At 35.5% G+C, this 21,280-nt stretch overlaps 1 protein-coding gene and 1 long non-coding RNA gene across 6 annotated transcripts in view; one reads left to right on the top strand and one right to left on the bottom strand.

Moving 5' to 3' along the window:
* The window catches only part of LOC118351513 (uncharacterized), a 28,403-nt gene extending 23,326 nt beyond the window's left edge, over nt 1–5,077 (bottom strand). The window contains exon 1 of the long non-coding RNA XR_004807049.2: nt 4,838–5,077. This is a non-coding gene — a long non-coding RNA (uncharacterized LOC118351513). The remainder of the gene's footprint in view (nt 1–4,837) is intronic.
* ZRANB3 (zinc finger RANBP2-type containing 3) overlaps nt 1–21,280 on the top strand; it is a 297,959-nt gene that overhangs the window by 91,775 nt on the left and 184,904 nt on the right. The window lies entirely within an intron of this gene.

Genomic DNA, 21,280 nt, shown 5'->3' with positions numbered 1-21,280 from the left:
TCAGTCTTTATGGGTGTTTAGGTCTGAAGTGAGTCTCTTATAGGAGCATATAGATGAGTCTTGTTTTTATTTTCTTACCTATTTCACTGTGTATCTTTTTATTGAATCATTTAGTCCATTTACATTTTAAATAATTATTAATAGATATGTACTTACTGCTATTTTGTTAATTGCTTCCTGATTCTTTTTGTAGTTCACTGTTCCTTTTTTCTTTTCTTATACTCTACTTTTGTGATTTGATGACTTCCTTTAGTGCTATGCTTGGAGTCCTTTTTCTTTTCTTTTTTTTTTTTTTCTTCTTTTTTTTTTGTGTGTATCTGCTGTAGATTTTTGATTTGTGATTACTATGATGTTCACATATAATACCTTATATGTCCATAGCTATTTTAAGTTCATAGATGCTCAGCTTGAACACATTCTAAAAGTACTACATTTTTATTTCTCCCTCTCTCTCTCTCTCTCTCTCTCTCTATATATATATATATATATATTGTAATTTACATCTTTTTATTTTGTGTATCTCTTAACTAATTGTAGGTAAAGCAACTATATAGTCATAATTGAAATTACTGCTATCTTTTTATGTTCATCCTAGTTTTATAAATAATTGATCAATTACCTTTAGTATATGTATCCTTTATCATTGAAATGATTTCGTTATTTTCTTCTAGTTGTGACTTTTTCTCTATTTAAGATTTATTTATTTATATTAGAGAGAGAGTGCATGAGTGCACTGGGGCATGTGCATGCTCCAGGGCAGGGAGGGGTGGGGCAGAAGGAGGGGGGTTAGAGAATCTCAAGCTGACTCCTTGTGAGCACAGATTGAGCACAGGGCTCAATCTCACTACCTGAGCCAAAATCACGAATTGGATTCTTAGCCCACTGAGCCACTCAGGTACTCCTAGTTGTGATTTTTCTTTTCTGCTTAAAGAAGTTCCTTTAACATTTATTTTAAGAAGACTGGATTAGTATTATGAACTCCTTTCACTTTTCTTTGGAAGACTCTCTCTCCTTTGCTTCTGAATGATAACCTTACTAGGTAGATTATTGATTGCATGTTTTTACCCCTCAGCCTTTTGAATATATCATGCCACTCTTTTGTAGCTTACAAAGTTTCTGCGAAAAATCAGGAGATAGCTTTTTGGCAGGGAGGGAGTCTTTTGTCCATAACTAGTTGCTTTTCTCTTACTGCTCTTAAGATTCTTTGTTTTGATTTTTTTCACATTTTAATTATTACGTGTCTTGGCAGTGATCGCTTTGAGTTCATCTTGTTTGGGGCTGTCCATGCTTCCTCGACCTGGTTGTATGTTTCATTCTTCAGATTAGGGAAATTTTCATTTGTTATTTTTTTCAAATAAGTTTTCTGCCTCTTTCTCTCTCTTCTTCTGGGAGCCTGTTATGTGAATGCTAGTATATTCGATACTGTTTCAGTGGTCCTTTAACCTATCCTTATTATTTTTTCATACACCTTTTTCTTTTTGTTGTTCAGCTTGGCTAATCTCCACTAACCGATCCTCCAGATTGCTGATCTATTCTATATCATCTAATCTCCTGTTGAGTCCCCCTAGTGTATTCTTCTTTCAGTTATTGAGTTCTTCAGCTCTTATTGGATCTTTTTTGATATTTTCACTCTCTTTGTTGAAGTCCTTTATGAATTCAACCCCTCTTCTTTCACGTCTGGTGAGCATCTTCATGATCATTACTTTGAATTCTTTATCAGATAGATTGCTCATCTCCATTTTGTTTAGTTGTTTACTGCGGTTTCATTTTATTCTTCATTTGCAACATGTTCCTCTCTTCTTTTTTGCTGACTCTTGTGTTTATATGTCTTAGCTCATCTGTGTCTCTTTATCTTGAAGTTAGTGGCCTTATGGGAGCCCCATGGGGCCCAGGAGCTCAATTCCCCTTGATCACCAGAACCAAGCACTCCAGAGTTGTCCCATGGTATGAGCTGCTGACTGCTGCACTTGCACTGATGGGTGGGGCTGGGTACAGTGGCTTGCTGTAGCTGCTGTGGGCTGGCTTTTGGGTGGGGTTAGCCCTCATACAGCTGGCTGAGAGGCCTTACTGCAGCTGCTATTGATATGTTGGTGGGTGTATGCCTCCTCCACATCCCCCCAGCAGGTATTGATTGGGGGCTGCACAGATCTTAGCCAGGGATGCCATGTGGGTGTGGAGGGGTGGTAGTCACTTTGAACATTGTCATTTTGGGGCTTTGGTGGGCCCACTGATACTGCCTGCCAGGTTTGGTGAGGCAAGAGTTCTTTGGAGGGTGCCAGCCAGGGTAGGCTGATGAGCTAGGTGGATTCATAAAGGAAGTACAGCATGGGGACAAGTGATGTTAACAGGGTAGGTAGAGGGTGTTCTGTCACTCTTCTGCATTGGACTAGGTAGGCTGAATGAGGGAAGACAAATGGCACTTACTAGCCCTTCCATTTTTAGAGAAAGTTCCTACAGATCCCTGCCCCTCTGGTATACTTACTAAAAATAATTAATAATTTTCTCTCATATGTGGCACAGGTACTTTTCAAGTCACTCCTTCTCTGCTGTGTCTCAGAATGAGTAATATTGTGTAGTGTCCTTTAAAAGTGGAGTCAGTTTCCAATAGCCTTCTGGCTCTCCTGGAGTTAAGCCCTGCTGATTTTCACAGCCAGATATTGTGGAGGTACCTCTTCCTGGTGCAGATTTCCAGGCCAGGAAGGGAGGGTACCTGATGTGGTGCTTGAAGCCCTCAGTCCTCAGGGAGTTTATGATCTCTTTTCTGCATGTGGGCCACTGTGCAGGGAGTTTGGTTCCTGATTATTCAACTTGAAATTTTAGATTTAAAAAAGCATTTCCATTTTGATAATCTTTTAAGAGCATTAAAAGTCTCAATTTTCATAACATGTAATATACATGATCAGTTATGGCAAAAAAAAACTGATGTTATTAGCTACAAAAATAGTAAATGAACTGAGCATGTAATGTAATAGATGCTAGTGCTTCAATATAATGTACTTCAATATAATGGTTTTGATTCATTCTTTTAACTCCTTTCATTGCCAGCGAGAGTGATTTTTTTTTTTAAAGATTTTATTTATTTATTCATGATAGTCACACAGAGAGAGACAGAGAGGCAGAGACACAGGCAGAGGGAGAAGCAGGCTCCATGCACCAGGAGCCCGACGTGGGATTCCATCCCGGGTCTCCAGGATCGCGCCCCGGGCCAAAGGCAGGCGCCAAACCGCTGCGCCACCCAGGGATCCCGCGAGAGTGATTTAAGGTGTGATTCACTCAGGTTATTTTTTGCTCCAATAAAGGGCTGCGTTTGAAAAAAAAAGTCTCCATATTCATATATTTGAATGAATGCTTATTTATTTTAAAAATTCCTTTAGAGGGAACCCTGGGTGATGCAGCGGTTTAGCGCCTGCCTTTGGCCCAGGGCGCGATCCTGGAGACCCGGGATTGAATCCCATGTTGGGCTCCCGGTGCATGGAGCCTGCTTCTCCCTCTGCCTGTGTCTCTGCCTCTCTGTGTGTGTGTGTGGGGGGGGGGGGGGGGGGTGTTGTGACTATCATAAATAAATAAAAATTAAAAAAAAAATAATTCCTTTAGAAATATTTGAATTCTTATTTTTTATTATGGTCTATTTGGAATTACTTTGACAATTAAGATCCCAATTGTATAATTAAGAAATGCTTATATGTATTTGTTTTGTATCTTTGATTTCTTGCTAGCTTCATTTTTCTTATTTTAATATTCTCTTGTTACTTTTTTAATCCTTGAGGAAGAAGGCCCTCTGATCTTTGTAATGACTTGAATATTGTCTTTTCAAAGATTTATACATAATCTCAGTAGTTTGAATCATGTCAGCATGTTTATTTCTAGTACCATGATGGTTTATTAAAATTTTTTAAGGGCAAGTTTATTGAAATGTAACTTATACATATAGTGAAATTCACTCTGTTAAAGTGTGCAGTCCAGTGTGTTCGGGTAAATGTATACAATTCTGTAACCACCGCCAAAATCAAGATAGAGAGGTCTTCTATTAGTCTAAGAAGCATCCTTGTTACCCTTTGTGAATACTCACCTCTTATAAATCTAATGTTTACAACAACTGATTTGTGTCCCTATAATTTTGTTTATTCTAAACTTTCATATAAATAGGATCATACAATATGTAGCATTTTATGCCTGGCTTCTTTTACTAACAACTTTTGAGACTGATCCATTTGTTGGATGTATTATTCCTTTTTATTACTGAGTAGTATTCCATTGTACGGGTGTACCAAAATTTATTTAGCCATTTGCCTGTTGATGGATGCTTTGAATTGTTTACAGTTTTTCACGGGTATGAGTATAGCTGCTATAAATGTTCACATGCGGGTCTTTGTGTGGGCATATTTTTATTTCTCTTGTGTAAATACTTAGGAGTGGGTGGCATTGCTATGACATATGGCAAATTTATGTTTAACTTTATAAGAGACTACTGTGCTGATTTTTAAAGTGGGTGTATATTTTTTATTTGCACCAGCAAATATATGAGGGTTCCAGTCACTCTGCATCCTTGCCAAGATTTGGCCTTTTAAATCTTTTTAATTTTAGTCATTCTACTAGTTGTGTAATGGCATCTTATTGTTGTTTTAATTTACAGCTCTCAGATGACTAATGATGCTGAGCACATTTTTGTGTGCCTATTGGCCATCTGTACATCTTTTTGGTGAAATATCTATTCAGGTCTTTTGTCCATTTTAATAATTATATTATCTTCTTATTGAATTGTCGGTGATATTTATATATTCTGGATACAAGTCTTTTGCTAGCTAGTACATACATATTCTCCTAGCCTATGACTTACCTTAATAGTGTCTTTTGAAGAACATATGTTAATTTTGATGAAGTCCCAGTTTATCAGCTTTTCAATAGTTTATGCTTTTTGTGTTTTACCTAAGAAAAAGACCAATTCAGTATCACAGATATTTTTTCTTCTACAAATTTACGCATTTTTAAAAGATTATATTTATTTATTTTAGACAGAATGTGAACAGGGGGAGAGGCAGAGGGAGAGAGAGAGAGAGAATCTCAAGCAAACCCTGCACTGAGCAAGGAGCCCAACTCCAGGCCTGATCTCATGACTCCAAGATCATGACCTGAGCTGAAACCAACAGTTGAACACTTACTTAGCTTATTGAGCCACCTAGGCATCCCCACAAATTTATATTTTTTATAAATATATTTAAATAATTATAATAAATTATAAAAATTTATATTTTATCTCTTACATATAATTCCGTAATATATTTCAACTTATATTTTGTGTATTTTTGTATATGGTATGAGGTAGAGGTTGAAGGTTTTGTTTTGTTCTGTTTTCCATGTCCAGTTACTCTAGTACCATTTGTTGAGAATTCTGTCCTTTCTCCATCAAATTACCCTGGTACATCTGTTGAAAATCAATTGACCGTGTATGTGTGGGTGTATTTCTCAGCTGTATTCTGTTCTGTTGATTCATATATCCATCTGTAGACAAATACCACATTGCTTTGATCATTGTAACTCTATAATAAGATTTAAAATTGGCTTACTCTAACCATGGGAAACTAGTATTTTTCCATCTATACTTTTTTCCCATGGATCCTATGATCATGTTGGCCCTATTATCCTAGAATGTCCTCTAGAATAAGATTATCTATTTTATATGACAGTCCATCTAATTGAATAAATAAATAAGTGTTCACATACTTTAATTTGGACTAAGCCTCCATAGGCTTGAGATCTTTTAAAGGTAGGACATTTTTGTCTTTTTTTCAAAAGAGCTTACCACAAATGAGGAGGTCAGTAAATATATGTTAAATTGAATTGAATTCTCTGTGGAATAATTGTTCATTAGTATCCTTAAAGCACGTTACTTGAATTCAACATAGCAAAGAAAGCATAGTTTCTGTGACATTAATTTCATTAGGAAACTGTGGTTTTCTTAAGAAATAAATCTTTCTGGACAATTAACTATAACTGGTTTTGCAGCTTTTTTATTTTCTAGTTTTAGGCATTGTCTTTTAGGTTATTTTCATATTATGTGCTAGGCACTGGTTGGGCCAATTCAAAATGAAATCTAAATTTCCTTTAGTTGGGGAACTTTAAAAGAATTGTTAATAGCAGTATTATTTCTATCCTCCTTGTCTTCTCTTTTCATTCTTTACACATTATTCAGATATTGAATGTGTTGGGTTGATCCTCTAATGTTCTTTTCTCTTTTTTCCTGTTTTCAACTCATTATCTTTTTGCCCTTCTTTGTGAGAATTCTCCTCAACTACATCTTTCTATTCTATTCTATTCATCTTAAGCTTTTGATCTCTGGTATTATTTTTTAATTTCCAAGAGCTGTTTTTTTGTTATCTGAGTATTTCCTTTTACTAGAATTGTGTTCTTCATGGATGATACCTCTGCTCTGAGAATATTAATGACAATTTCTCTTGAATTATTTTCTCTTTAAATATTCATAATTTCCTTCAACTTTCTTTCAGTATGTTTTGAATATTAACTGTATTTTATATTATTAATTGTTCCTAAGTGCCTAGTGATACACTTTCCTTCACTCTCTCCGGAGGATAAACTCAGATCTTTGATAGGGTATAGGAGGACATTGTATCAAGTTGGGGGATCTGGGAGTTTAACTGTTTCATAAACTGCACTAGGCCTACTTACTGAATCTTTAACTGTCACGGTTGCATTGGTTGGTTGGTTGGTTGGTTGATTCTCTTTGTTGATAGCATGATCTGAGAGGGGCTGATGTTATAAGGGGTATCTTACCTGTGTCTAGATAAGATAAAGGTTTCAAAAACTATTCCATGGGGATCCCTGGGTGGCTCAGTGGTTTAGCGCCTGCCTTTGGCCCAGGGCATGATCCTAGAGTCCCGGGATCAAGTCCCGCGTGGGGCTCCCTGCATGGAGCCTGCTTCTCCCTCTGCCTGTGTCTCTGCCTCTCAATCTCTCTCTCTCTCTCTCTATCATGAATAAATAAATAAAATATTTAAAACAAAACAAAACAAACAAAAAACCCAAAAACTATTCCATTTATGTACTTTAATAGTAATGTGGTAATACATTTATAAGGAATAACACTAAGAATAACACCTATTCTCTAAGACTCCCAGTCCTCCAGCGTCTCTTCCTGGAAGTAACCACTGGAACTAATTTCTTCTTTAGCTTTTTAGAAATCTCTGAATTTATAAGCACTTTACATGCATTTAGGGCAGAAAGGTAGTGTTTTTACTCTTGCCACTTCCACTCAGCATAGTAGTGGAATTTCCAGCCAGAGCAATTAGGAAAGAAAAAGATAAATAAAAGGCATTGAAATCTAAAAGGAAAAAGTAAAATGGTCTCTGTAGATGACATGATCTTATATATTAGGAAACCCTAAAGGTTCATAGTAAAACTATTAAAACAAAAACAAAGTCAGTAAAGTTGTAGGATGCAAAATCAATATACAAAAGTCAGTTGCATTTCTGTACAATGAATTATCAGAAAGAAAAATTAAGTAAATAATCCCATTTAACAGTAGTGTAAAAAAGATTAAGATATTTAGGAATAAATTTAAGGACATGAAAGATCTGAACCCAAAACTATAAAACATTGGTGAAAGAAATTGAAGAAGTCACAAATAAATGAAAATATATTTTGTGTTCATGGATTAGAAGAATTAATATTGTTAAAATCTCCGTACTACCCAAAGCAATCTACAGATTCAATGCAGTCTGTCAAAAATCTAATGGCATTTCTCACAGAAATAGACAAAACTATCCTAAAATTACAGATGGAACCACAAAAGACCTTGAGTAGTCAAAGCAACCTTGAGAAAGAACAAAGCTGGAAGCATCACGCCGCTTTATTTTAAATTATATCACAAAGCTATTGTTATCAAAACAGACACAATAGACCAGTGTAACAGAATAGAGAGGCTAGAAATAAAATCCTGCATATACAGTCAAGTAATTTTCAATAACGTCACCAAGAATACACAATAGGGAAAAAATTATCTCTTCAGTAAATGATACTGGGAAAAGTAGTTATCCATATTCAAAAGAATGAAATTGAAACCTTTTCTTACCTCATATTATAGAAATCAACCCAAAATAGATTAAAGGCTCAAATATAAGATCTGAAACTATAAAACTCCTAGAAGAAAACATAGGAGGTAAGCTCCTAGACATTGGTCATGGTGATCTTTTTTTTTTTTTTTAATTTGGCAACAAAAACAAAGTAGTGGGGCTACATTAGTTTCTCACAGGAAACAAAGTGAAAAGGCAGCCTATGGAATGGGAGAAAAATATTTGCAAACCAATAAAGAATTTATACCTAAAATATATAAGAAATACTTATAACTCAATAGTAAAAAACCAAATAACCTGATCAAAAAGTGGGCTAAGAACTTGAATAGACATTTTTAAAAAAGATATACAAATAGCCAATAGATACATGAAAATGTTCCTGACATCACTCATCTTCAGGGAAAATACAAATAAATCAAAAGCACAATGAGATTTTGTTTTGTTTGGTTTTTATTTATGATAATCACAGAGAGAGAGAGAGGCAGAGACACAGGCAGCGGGAGAAGCAGGCTCCATGCACCGGGGGCCCGACGTGGGATTCGATCCCGGGTCTCCAGGATCGTGCCCTGGGTCAAAGGCAGGCGCTAAACCGCTGTGCCACCCAGGGATCCCTGAGATTTTTTTAATTAAAAAGTTAAGAGGGCAGCTCCCGGTGGCTCAGCCGTTTAGCTCAGCCTTCAGCCCAGGGCGTGATCCTGGGGACCCGGGATCAAGTCCCACATCCGGCTACTGCGTGGAGCCTGCTTCTCCCTCTGCCTGTGTCTCTGCCTTTCTCTCTCTCTCTCTCTCTCTCTTTAATGAATAAATAAATAAAATCTTTAAAAAAAAAGTTAAGAGATTAAGAAGTGTTTTTGAAGAGAAAAGGGAACCTTTATGCACTGTTGGTAGCATTGTAAATTGGTGTCACCATTTTGGAATATAGTAGGTTCTTCAAAATAGTAGACATAGAACTACCACATGACCCAGCAATCACTGTTCTGGATGTATATACAAAGGAAATGAAAACACTGTCTGGAAGATATTTGCACTCCCATGTTCATTGCAGCATTATTCACAGTAGCCAAGATAAGATAGCCATTGTCAGTGGATGACTGGATAGGGAAAATGTTAGTTCTCTCTCTCTCTCTCTCTCTCTCTCTCTCTCTCACACACACACACACACACAGGAGTATATTATTTAACCTTAAAAAAGGAGTTAGTCTTGCCATTTGTGACAACATCAATGAAACAAGGACATTATGCTGAGTGAAATAAGCCAGACATAAAGAGAGAAATACTGCTTAGTCTCACTTATATATGAAATCCAAGAAAAAGTCAAACTCAATGTAATAGAATAGAATGGTTGTTATTGGGGGTTAGGGAAAAGAGATGTTGGTCAAAGGGTACAAACTTTGAGTTGTAAAATGAATAAGTTAATTAACTTGATTGTGGCCATCATTTCTCTCTCTCTCTCTCTCTCTCTCTCTCTCTCTCTCTATATATATATATATATATATATATATCAAAACAGCTCATTGTATACCTTAAATATATATAATTTCTTGTCAGTCATACCTCAGTAAAGCTGGAAAAAAAATACAGTGTTTTTAGACGAGATGGGGCACGTTCAGGGTATTGTGGCCGTAGACGAAATATAGTATTTTTAAACTACAACCTCAGATAGCATTAGGTTTTTTAAGGGTACATTCCACAGGTGACATAGTGCATATGCCATCAGTTAAAACTCACAGATTTTTAAAATGTATACAGGGCTATGGGAATGAAGACCATAGACTCAAGGTTTAGAGTAGTACTTATTAAGTTACATCCAAGAAGTAATGGGGATGAGGATATATAAACTGTAGTTCACCTCGATTCTTAGATTGGCTTTTTATAGACATTTGATTTGTACTCTTGAAAAAATACTCAGTTCTGTCTTAGTCATGCAAAATAAGCCATTAATAATATGTAAATGAATGAGCTGAACTATATTCCGATAAAACTTTGTTTACAAAAATATTTGACAAGCTGTATTTGGCCCATGGACAGTAACTTGCAAAGTTTTATTTTTTTTAATTTTTTTATGCTTTTCATTTTAAGTCTTTTGTTTTAAAGGAGTCAGAATTCTCTTTAATTGTCAAGTGTTGAGTTTTCATGTGGATTATAATCCATAAAATAGTACTCTAAAAATTTCTGGATTACCTAAATAACTACTTTATTCAGTTATGTGTGTTTGGTGCTGTTTTACATTTAGGATTGAATAAGGCATCTTTCCTCTGGCACACACTCATGCTAAATACTTGTTATTGTGGAATGCTGAATGAGAAGAGGTTTTAACAATAGTTGGAATAGAGAAAATGAAATAATTGAGATACCACCTGAAACACAGGAGTACGTGCATTGCAGAGTGTCATAGTAATAAGATAACTGGTTTTTCTAGATTCAAACTTTAACTTTTATTATCAATAGATGTGATGGTCAGAATGAAATGAAGAACTTCTTTTCTTCTTGAGTATAGCCATAGTCATATACCTATTTGATACAGATTTCAATAAAACGTCAGAGCTGACTTGATCTGTATGTGATAGAGGCTACAGTGTTTACAAATCACTGTTATTTAAAATTGACCTAGAAATTTGTGGCAGAGCCAGAGGTTGCTTTCTCATTTAAATTCCTTTTTCCCTTTTCCTTCACAAATAAAGCCCTGGGAGTGGGGCATGTGACCAACTGAAACACTTTTTTCGAAACTCCATTTTGACTAGGAGTAGTTATGTGATATAGAGTGGCCAATGAGATACCAGTAGAAGTCACTGAGGGTGATTCTGGGAAAGCTTGTAAGGTAGAGTCAGCTTGTTTGCTTTTGTCCCCTTCCTTTCTTCTGGTATCAAACATCGATGCCAAACCTGGAACTGTACCAACTATCTTTTGACATGCCTGCAAGGAGTGGACAAGAAGACTGTAGAGGTGACTCTGGTACTTGGCTGCTGCTCCAAGTACCAGAGTACTTGGACTTACTTAACTTGAAACTTCCTGTTAAGGAAGGGAATGTAGTGGTGGGTGAGGTAGAAAATAATCCTATATGTTGTAGCCATTACGATTTGGCTTTTTATTATGTCAAGCGGGCTCAATTTTCTATCATTAAAAAAGTGAAATGAAACAATATCATAGTAAATTGAGACAATATATGATAGATAGAAAATTGAGTTTTTATTTTGCGATTTATTCTTAGGTTCGTAAATGTGTTCTCATTTTTGAAATGTTTTCAGGTTTTATTAATGTATAATTCAATAAATCCAAAACCAGGCAAAAAAGAAATTCATAAATAAAGGTTAGTATTCTATTATATTCTGAGAGAGGCTCTCCATTCGTAATAAATTATTTGATTTATTTCTCTATCTACCTGTCAACATTTAAGTATCACTGATGCAAATATCTTTATTAACAAAGCAATTTTGATACTATGAATCATTCTTTTACTTTTAAAATCACTTTAGAATAAATCAAGCAGACTTGACTTACTCCTTAGGTTTTTTTTTTTTATATAAACTATATTTCGTTTGTAACTCTAATATATTCTAATGAATGTTACTGTCTAATTAAGCTCTAAAAATCTTCTACTAATTGCTCTAGGAATAATCAACTTTTTTGACCTGAAGTTTTATAAACAAGAATAAATAATTGTGTAAAAGCTAGTATATGCTATAATGACCCAGTGGGAATTATCATACATCCTAAAAACAATAATAATTCTCTCAAAACAGCTGATACACTCCTTTTTTTAAAAAAAAAACATCTAGGCGGATACAGAGATTTTTTTTTCCCCATTTTGCTCTTATTAGTAAAAGTTATGGGGCAATTTGTGCTAATGAAGTCAGACTAATGAAGCATAGTATTTTCAAGATATTATCAAGCATTAGGGACTAGTTTAATTTTTTTAATGCTCACGAACAGAATAAGCAATTATTTTTAAAAACACTTGGTTTTTGGTTTACATAAAGGATATGTTCATATTACCCCACATGTCTCAGGACATTTTATGCCCTTTCTGTAGGACTTGTGTTTTATAATGGGTAAAAAGAACTAAAAGAAAACAAAACACTGAATATCATTTTAACTTGGTTTTCAAAGTCATAATAAATGTAGCAGATGTCGGTTGCTTCGCCTAAGGTCTGTCTCCTCTTCCTTCCGTATTAACAGACTTAGAATTCTTGAAGTACACTTTCCCTGTGCTTCTGAACGTTGGTGGCTAAGGATGAATTAATTGTCTGGAGCTACTTGGGATGATAGAATAAAAAGGTGACTTGAGTGGGCTCTGCAATGAACCACTGTGGAACCATCCCATTCTTGAATTTCTTATTCATGCATGTGATATATTAATTATTTTTAGTGATTAAGCCATTTTGAGTTTCTATTCTTGCATTGCATCCTAAAGGAAGCATTGTTTATAAAGCCAGTTTTTAAAGTCAGTCACATTTCCATCTGTTTTTAAGGGTTAGATTTGAAGCTACTGTCCTCTGTAACTCCCCTAGATCCATTGCCAGTATTTAGTTACTGACAGTGAACATAATTATTTGTTGAATAGAACTTATCGTCACCAGCAAAACAACAATAAAGTTCTTATGGTATCTTTCCATTTACAAAGTGCTCTCTTACCTCATTTGATCACAGCTCAGCCTACTTGCCTTAGTCATTTCATAAAATAGATGAGACTAAGAAGCTGGATATAGAGGTCTAGGATATATTTAACCATATACTTGCAAATAAAAGCACTGCTTTAAGCTTTTACAGAAATTCAGCAGACTGTCTTGACATGCAACCAAAATAAATACTGTTGTTTTGTAATTTTAATTTTAAACAGAAATTTCTGGCCCCAGAATAAGAATCACAGACTCAGATCAATTGTTTAAATAACTCCTTTAACAATTTTTATTGTATTTGATTATGTCTAGGGCTCACTTAACTTTAGTTTCAGATATTAACATGCATAGTATATTATAATAACCTCAGAGCACCACGGGAAAAAATTGCTCACATAAAGGTTTTGAACATGAATCTGGAGCATATGCTTAAAGCCTTAGGTGCAGATTTAGGACTCGTATGGGTGACACTTAAAACTAGGTGAATGGATGATAGCCTTAGGAATAGAGGTAGAACACAAAGAGACTATGACTATAAAAGCTGAACACTGAACAGGGTGGGTAGAGGTGGGGGCATGGAGGAAAGAGACAGAGATGAGAGCTAGGAGGAGAATCAGGAGCATCTGGGAAGCCCAAGAGAGCTTTTCCATCAAATTATTGTTCTGTACCAGACATCTATGAAGAGTCCAAGCTAGAAGAGAGGTAAACCTAAAGGTTTCCTGACTATATGTACTTTTCCAAAGCACTGGAAACAAGGATTTAAAAAAAATATTTCAATCTCAGTGTTTTCTTTTTCGTCATGTTACATGCTATATTGTACACTTCTGGGATTTTATACAAGATCAGGGAGGGTTAACTCTAATGTTATTTGATGTATATGTATATGTACATATACACATACTTAGAGAATATTTCTAAAAGACTACACAAAAAATTGGTAACTTTGTCACCTTTAGAGCAGCTAATATCTGGGACACCCTTGAGAAATAGAGATTGGAGAGAGACTTTCCACTTTTGTTACCTCTTGGATGTATCCCCTGTTCAAAAAATAAATAATATTAAAGCTAAACAAAATAAAGTCCATCTTATTATGTTGAACTTTATTAGTAATAGAGGGAAGTATTTTGAGACTTTGCCATGGCTGGAAAAAGTATTATGATTTTTTTTAAAAGATTTTATTTATTCATGAGAGACACACAGAGAGAGGCAGAGGGAGAAGGAAGCTCCTTGCAGGGAGCCCAATGTGGCACTTGATCCTGGGACTCCAGGATCATGCCCTGAGCCGAAGGCAGATGCTCTACCGCTGAGCCACCTAGGCATCCCAAGTATTATGATTTGATCTTCTGAACCCATAGATACTGTAGCTTTGTCTTTGGGGAGAATATGTACAGTTGTATGTGCAGTTACATTGTTAGCACTGGTCAGTACTAAAAGCTTACTAAAGGGTAGCATGGTATATAATATGGTTTAGTATATAAATGGTTGATCAACTAACTCTTCCTAAGAGAGCCTTCCTAGAAGGCTAATATTTTCCCAGAGGAAATTTCAGCCCACTTCTGAGGCCAAAGCATGCATGGTAATTGACTAAGCAGATCTTGTGTTCAAGTACAAAGTCCTGAATTTTGTACTTATGATTCCAAACATCTTACATATTCATTTTAAATGTGTTCACCTCACTGAATTGTGTTACCAAAATATTCTCTTGCTGTTCTTCTGCAGTGTTACCAAAATATTCTTTTGCTGTTTTCTTTTTACAGACATGATATATCTAAGAAATAGGGGTGTTATATTAAAAAGGTGGGTTTTATAATATAAAGAAATTGGAGAAAAGCTTTGAGTTAAACACAATTTGTTCAGTTCTGTGAGCCTTAGATTAGAAATTTAGCTGGTGTGTTAAATGATTCTCAGAAAAGTATGATGCTGTTTAGCTTTCTCTCTTCTAGCTGTATGAAAATTTGGGTTAAAAATAGCAAACACTGAGCATGTGCATCCAAAGATATGGCTGCTGCAAACAGTGGAATATATGTCTTGATACTGTAAGTGGATGATTAATGTAAGGAGCCTTAAGGTTTTGAAAACAACTCAGTGAAATGAAAAGTTGCTTTTTGATGTCTGTAGCCAAGCTGGATAAATTATAATTCAAGCAATTAACATGAATTTGGAACAAAGAATATATATATTTTTTTGTAACATTGGAAAACTGAACTGCTTTTAAAACTCAGAATTATTTAGCTGTTGGCCCACAAAACCAGGCTTGGCAAATACAATAGATACTCTTTAAAGAAGGAAGTTTTCTTTTTAGCTGTAGGTTAAAGTCCCTGTAACTCATATTGTGTTTGCCATTTCCCAATGGAAGAAAAAGCTATTTTTATTTCTATGGATAACTGTGGTGAGGAGTAGTCTTTTGACTGCAAAGTAGACTTCAGGTTCGATCAAATGTGTAAAATTTCTATGAAGAGAGAAATTGTATTGGCCATATTTTCCCTTTTTAAATTATTGTAGCAAAAAAAAATTTTATTGTAGCATGATTAGGTCTCCAACAGTCAGCTTCCTTGTTTTCTTTCACACTACTGACTCCTTGCTAACTCTTAAAGTTTCCAACATGTGCTAGCTAAATGTTCTATAGCGACTGCCCTATTTTTAATCTTTTTTTTTTTTTTCTATCAGAGGTTCTCTTTGATTACTCTTGTATCTGTTGACTCCATCTTTTACTGCCCACCATCTTCTTAACCACTTTTACATAATGCTTACAAGTGAGCTCCTGGTAACTTTTTATGACGGCTTTTTAGCCTTCATCCTTTGCAACATTTTTGTGGCATTTGGGTACTCTTAACCCATTTACTCTGTTGTGAATGTATTTCTCCTAGGCTTCTTTAATTTTTTTTTTTTTTTTTTTGGCTTCTTAGATTTTGATCCTTGTTCCCTTTGAATACTTTTCTTCCTCCCCTCCCCCCTTTTTTTCTAAATGAGAATGTTTCCTAGGTTCTAACCATGAAAAATTTCTCCCTATCTTTTTATAGTTTACACATGAGAACTCCATTCACTTCTGTTTCTTCTATGATCATCTTCATGCATAGCTACTTTCTCATTTTTATTTACTGTCTTGACTTGATTCCTTAGTTCCTGATCTATATATTTCCTGCTAGATATTTCACTCATTGGATCAATAAGATATTTATTGGGCTTTATACTATTCTGTCCTTTAAAAAAAATCTTCTCTGGACCCTAGTTTTCCTGCCAACTACTACCTTGTTTATCTGCTTCCCTGTACAGGATAATTCCTTGTAACAGTAATCTTTATTTACTCTCTCCTTTCCCTTCTTTCTGTTCTCTCTTGAACCCACTCAAGGGAGGCTTTTGTCTCCTACCATTTTATGAAAGTTGCTCTTGTCAGAGTTATGAATGGTCTCTTCCCAAGTCACATGGTCAATTCTCAGACATCATTTTACTAGATTTTTTTAGGGAACATTTACTATAGTTGTTCATTCTCTCCTCAAAAAAAAAAGTCTTTATTTGGCTTCTAGTGGATCACATTCCTTTTGTATGTTTTTACTTTACTGTACACTCCTTCTCAGTCCTTTTTGTTGGGTTCTTCTCCTCTTTGTACCCCTACTTGTTGGAGTGCTGCAGGGGTCCGTCATAGCTCTCTTCTCTTCTCCCTATACTCCTACCCTTTAGTTGATTTCGTTTAGTCTCCTGACTTTAAAAATAATCTGTTTGTTGGTCTGCTTTAGAGTAGTTTTAGTACCCCCTCTCATTTATTACCTCTCTTTAATTTTTCACTTACAAATTTTCAGAATATGAAATTCTGCTTCTAGAGTCCTCATGTGCAATACACATCATCCATTAACCTCATGCATATCAAGTTTCATTGCTGACTGGATTTCCCTTTTATCTTCTGTCTTGAGTCTGTGTTAAGGTGTTTACTGTTTGGTTATTTTTTTTTTAAGTTTCTCAAATTTTTATTTTATTTTTTTTAAATAATAAATTTATTTGTTATTGGTGTTCAATTTGCCAACATACAGAATAACACCCAGTGCTCATCCCGTCAAGTGCCCCCCTCAGTGCCCGTCACCCATTCACCCCTACCCCCTGCCCTCCTCCCCTTCCACCACCCCTAGTTCGTTTCCCAGAGTTAGGAGTCTTTATGTTCTGTCTCCCTTTCTGATATTTCCTACCCATTTCTTCTCCCTTCCCTTCTATTCCCTTTCACTATTATTTATATTCCCCAAATGAATGAGAACATATAATGTTTGTCCTTTGGTTATTTTTAAACTATTTTTCCTCCTATGGTTTACTTGTGTTTTATAATCTTGGTGATATTGGTTGGCCTCAAATATCTTTTTGCTCTCGCTTACAAATAATAGGTATCTTGGATAGATTCATGAGCTCTGCATTCTGTTCAAGTAGTCTGGATCCTCCTCCATCATTTTTTAGCTTCTAGTGTTGATGATGATAAGCTCAATGCCAATCCTGGTTTTCCCATTTATGGATAGTTGTTTTTCTGTCTGAACACTTACAAGTTTTTTTCTTACTCTTTAGACTAATGATTTTTTAAGGATATGAATAGATATTTGTCTTTTCAATCCAGCCTGAAAGTTACTCTTTCCAATTAATTGTTTTTTCAACCTGGAGAATTTTATTATTTACTTAATTGTTACCTCTCTTTCACATTGTGTCTTTTCTCCTTTGAACACCTATTTTCACAGATTAATTTTCTGGGTCTATCCTTCAAGTAATTTTTCTTTTTTGTGACTATTGACATTTACTTAATTCTTTGCTCTGTATTTTGAGATAATCCTTGTACTTCATCTTCCCATCTATTTAATTAGGTATCAATAATGATCTTTTTTTTTAAAATCATGTGCTTATTTTAGTTTGAAAGTCATAGTTTTAAGCTTGTGTGTGTGTGTGTGTGTGTGTGTGTGTTAGAAATTACTTAAATGCTCTAACAGTTTTAGTGCAGGTGCTTGTTTTCTAGCACTTCCTATTTCAGTAGAATCATGCTCTGATTATTCAGTCTTACTCTGTTTTTTCAAATGTTGGAGCCTCTCACATGGTCAGTTGTTTTTCTGTGATGGCTCATTGAAAATCATGTCTGATTGTTGAATTGTCCTAAACTGCAGGAATCCCAGAGTTCAGAATAGATATAGTGCCTGAAGTGTAAGTTAGCCCACTAGAGATACCTAAAGGAAACCTGGTGCTCTCTAATCTAATTGAGCTGTCCTAGTTCTAAAGTAGGGAAGACTCATCTGTGTCATGATAGGAAAATACAGCATATTCAAAGACATTGGAGATAGTCTTACCATTGGGGTCTTCAGATACCTAGAAGCCAAATTATTCCACTTATGCTGCTTTTCAGTTTGCCAGCCACCCGTGGAACAATGTAACTGCATACCAGTTTTCTAAGGGATATAATGTTTGTTCTGATGTTTACCTCACTAGAGCCTTAAGACACAACATTGCCTGTAGGTCTCAGCACCTGTTTAACTTCAGAAAGTTTAGGAACTTGGAGTTGGCGTAGAGAGGAACAAGTCACATTCAAGTTGTCGTGTTTCAGAATAATTTAGATCCTCACTCATTCCAATGCCATTTACATTCTGGTATCTCTCGAATTTATTATATCTCCAGTCCTTACCATTCCCCTCATGCACATATCTAATTACCTGTATAACAGTTCAACTTGGTAATCTAAGGGATATTACAAAGATTGCATGTCCAGTGCTTGTCATCACCAAACCTACTTCTCGTGAGTTTTACTTATTTCAGTGAATGACATCTTACCATTTTTTATGCTTAATTTCTTAAGCCAGTATCTTAGAATTCATTCTTTTTAAGAAATATATTTATTTATTTGCAAGAACATGCATGAGCAGGGATGAGGATCAGAGGGAAAGGAAGAAGCAGACTCCCCACAAAGCAGGCAGCCTGATGTGGGGCTTGATCTCAGGGCTTCAGGATCATGACCCAAGCCGAAGGCAGGTGCTTTACTGACTGAGCCACCCAGGTGTCACGATTCATTCTTGACTTCTCTTTTATTTTTACATCCACATCTCAGTTAATCCACAAATCCTATTAGCTGTACTTTCAAAATGTGCCTAAGCTGACTACTTCTTACCACCTCCACCTCTACCCCTCATTCTGTGCATTGTTGTTTTCCTCCTGGTCTACTGCAGGTGCCTCCTTACTATTCTTCACGCTTCTGCTCTTGCCCTCTACAGTTTACTCCCTATAAGCCAGAGTTATCTTTTTAAAATATAAAATGTTGCTTCCCTCCAAAGAATTTGAAGAAAATCCAAACTCCATACAATTGGTTATGAGGTTCTCCATGCCATTAGACTCTTTCAGCTGCCTTCCAACCTTATTTTCTACCAGTTTCATGATTTAGTGCACATTATTTACATTAGTTTTCTTTTTCCTTCTTAATTACATCATAGCCATTTTATCTCAGGGCCCCTGCTCTTGCTGATCACTTTAAGAATACTCTTCTTCATATTTTCTCATGATTCCCTTCCTCATTAAATTTGTGTCTTGCTCACATGAACAGACATTTCTCCAGAGAAGACTTAGAAGTGGCCAACAGACACATGAAAAAAATGCTTGACATCACTCGGCATCAGGGAAAATAGAAATCGAAACCACAATGAGGATCCCTGGGTGGCGCAGCGGTTTGGCGCCTGCCTTTGGCCCAGGGCATGATCCTGGAGACCCGGGATCGAATCCCACGTCGGGCTCCCGGTGCATGGAGCCTGCTTCTCCCTTTGCCTGTGTCTCTGCTTCTCTCTCTTTCTCTCTCTGTGACTATCATAAATAAATAAAAATTAAAAAAAAAAAAAAAAAGCCCAGTTTGGGGACTGGAGTTTAAAAAAAAAAAAAAAAAGAAACCACAATGAGATACCACCTCACACCGGTCAGAATGGCTAAAATGAACAACTCAGGAAACAACAGATGTTGGCAAGGATGTAGAGAAAGGAGAACCCTTTTACACTGTTAGTGGGAATGTAAACTGGTGCAGTCACTCTGGAAAACAGTGTGGAGGTTCCTCAAAAAGTTAAAAATAGAACGATCCTATGACCCAGAAATTGCACTGTTAGGTATTTTTCTAAGGGATATAAACAGTGATTCAAAGGGGCACCTGCACCCCAATGTTTATAGCAGCGATATCTACAATAACTAAAGTATGGAAAGAGCCCAAATATGTATTGACAGATGAGTGGCTAAAGAAAATGTGCGCACGTGTGCGCGCACACACACACACAGAAACATAACACACACTGGAATACTACTCAGCCATCAAAAAGAATGAAATCTTGCCATTTGCAATGACATGAATGGAACTAGCGGGAATATGCTAAGTGAAATAAGTCAGTCAGAGAAGGACAGATACCATATGATTTCTCTTGTGGAATTTAAGAAGCAAAACAGTTGAACATAGAGAAAGGGAAAGAAACATAAAAATACGATGAAAATTGAAACAGAATCAAACCATGAGACTCTTAACTCTAGGAAATAAACTGAGGGTTGCTGGAGGGAGGTGTGTGACAGTATGGGGTAATTGGTTAATGGGCATTAAAGAGAGCACTTGATATAATGAGCACTGGGTGTTATATGCAACTGATGAATCATTATATTCTACCCCCTGAAACTAATAATACACTAAATGTTCATTAAATTGAATTTAAATAAAATTTTTTTAAATTATGTCTTGCTTAAATCTGTTCATATTGCCTTGTCATAAAGACTGTTTCCTACCATTCTGTAGAACAGATCCTTTTCTACGTTGCCTATTCCACCTTACCCTGTTTAAATTAGTTTCTTTTTATTTTACTAGCACCTAACAGCACTTGAGCCATATGCTTATTTGTTGTCTTCTTCCGGTCAACCTCTATGAAGAAAGAACTTAGTAATTCACTGCTATATCCCTAGAACTTAGACTACACAGTAGACACTTAATAAATAATATATACACTTCAAGTGACATCTTTACCAAATTTGAGTTACATTTTAAAATGAAAAAATAAGTATGCATGTGAGTCTTTCTGGAAATAAATTAAGTTTTTCAAATTACTGTGTTTTGTTTTTTACTTTTTAGACTTGTTTGCAAAACATGTAATATACTTTATTTTTGAATGTCTTTTAAATTTCAAGTATTTATATTTTATTTTTCTCTAAAAATACTCATTATGTAACCTTCTTTCCTAAAATTGAAATTCCATTTTACTTGTAACTTATCCTTTGATAGTGTATTTATTACCAAATTCATAACTTGTATTTTATTTTAAAAGAATCATAAAATTGTGTAATGTTAAGGCCATCAGGAATAAAGGAAGAAAAGAATGGAAATAAGGACTTTATTCTTGTGTAATGCTAATATTCTAGTGTTTTTTAGATTGCCTGGAAATCCCCTTAGTTACAAGATTGCCTTTTCCTATATGATATATTCAGTATTTCTAAGGGACCTCTCATAATCCTGACCACACCTCCTATTCTTTGTTTTTGCTCTCTGCTTTTTTAGTTTATGCCCCCCTATCTTCAATTTTCAGTGGATAAAATTTACTATACTATAGATGAATAAGA

This window comes from Canis lupus, chromosome 19 (assembly GCF_003254725.2).
Source record: "Canis lupus dingo isolate Sandy chromosome 19, ASM325472v2, whole genome shotgun sequence".
Lineage (NCBI taxonomy): Eukaryota > Metazoa > Chordata > Mammalia > Carnivora > Canidae > Canis > Canis lupus.
This window is presented reverse-complemented; position numbering and strand designations above follow the sequence as displayed.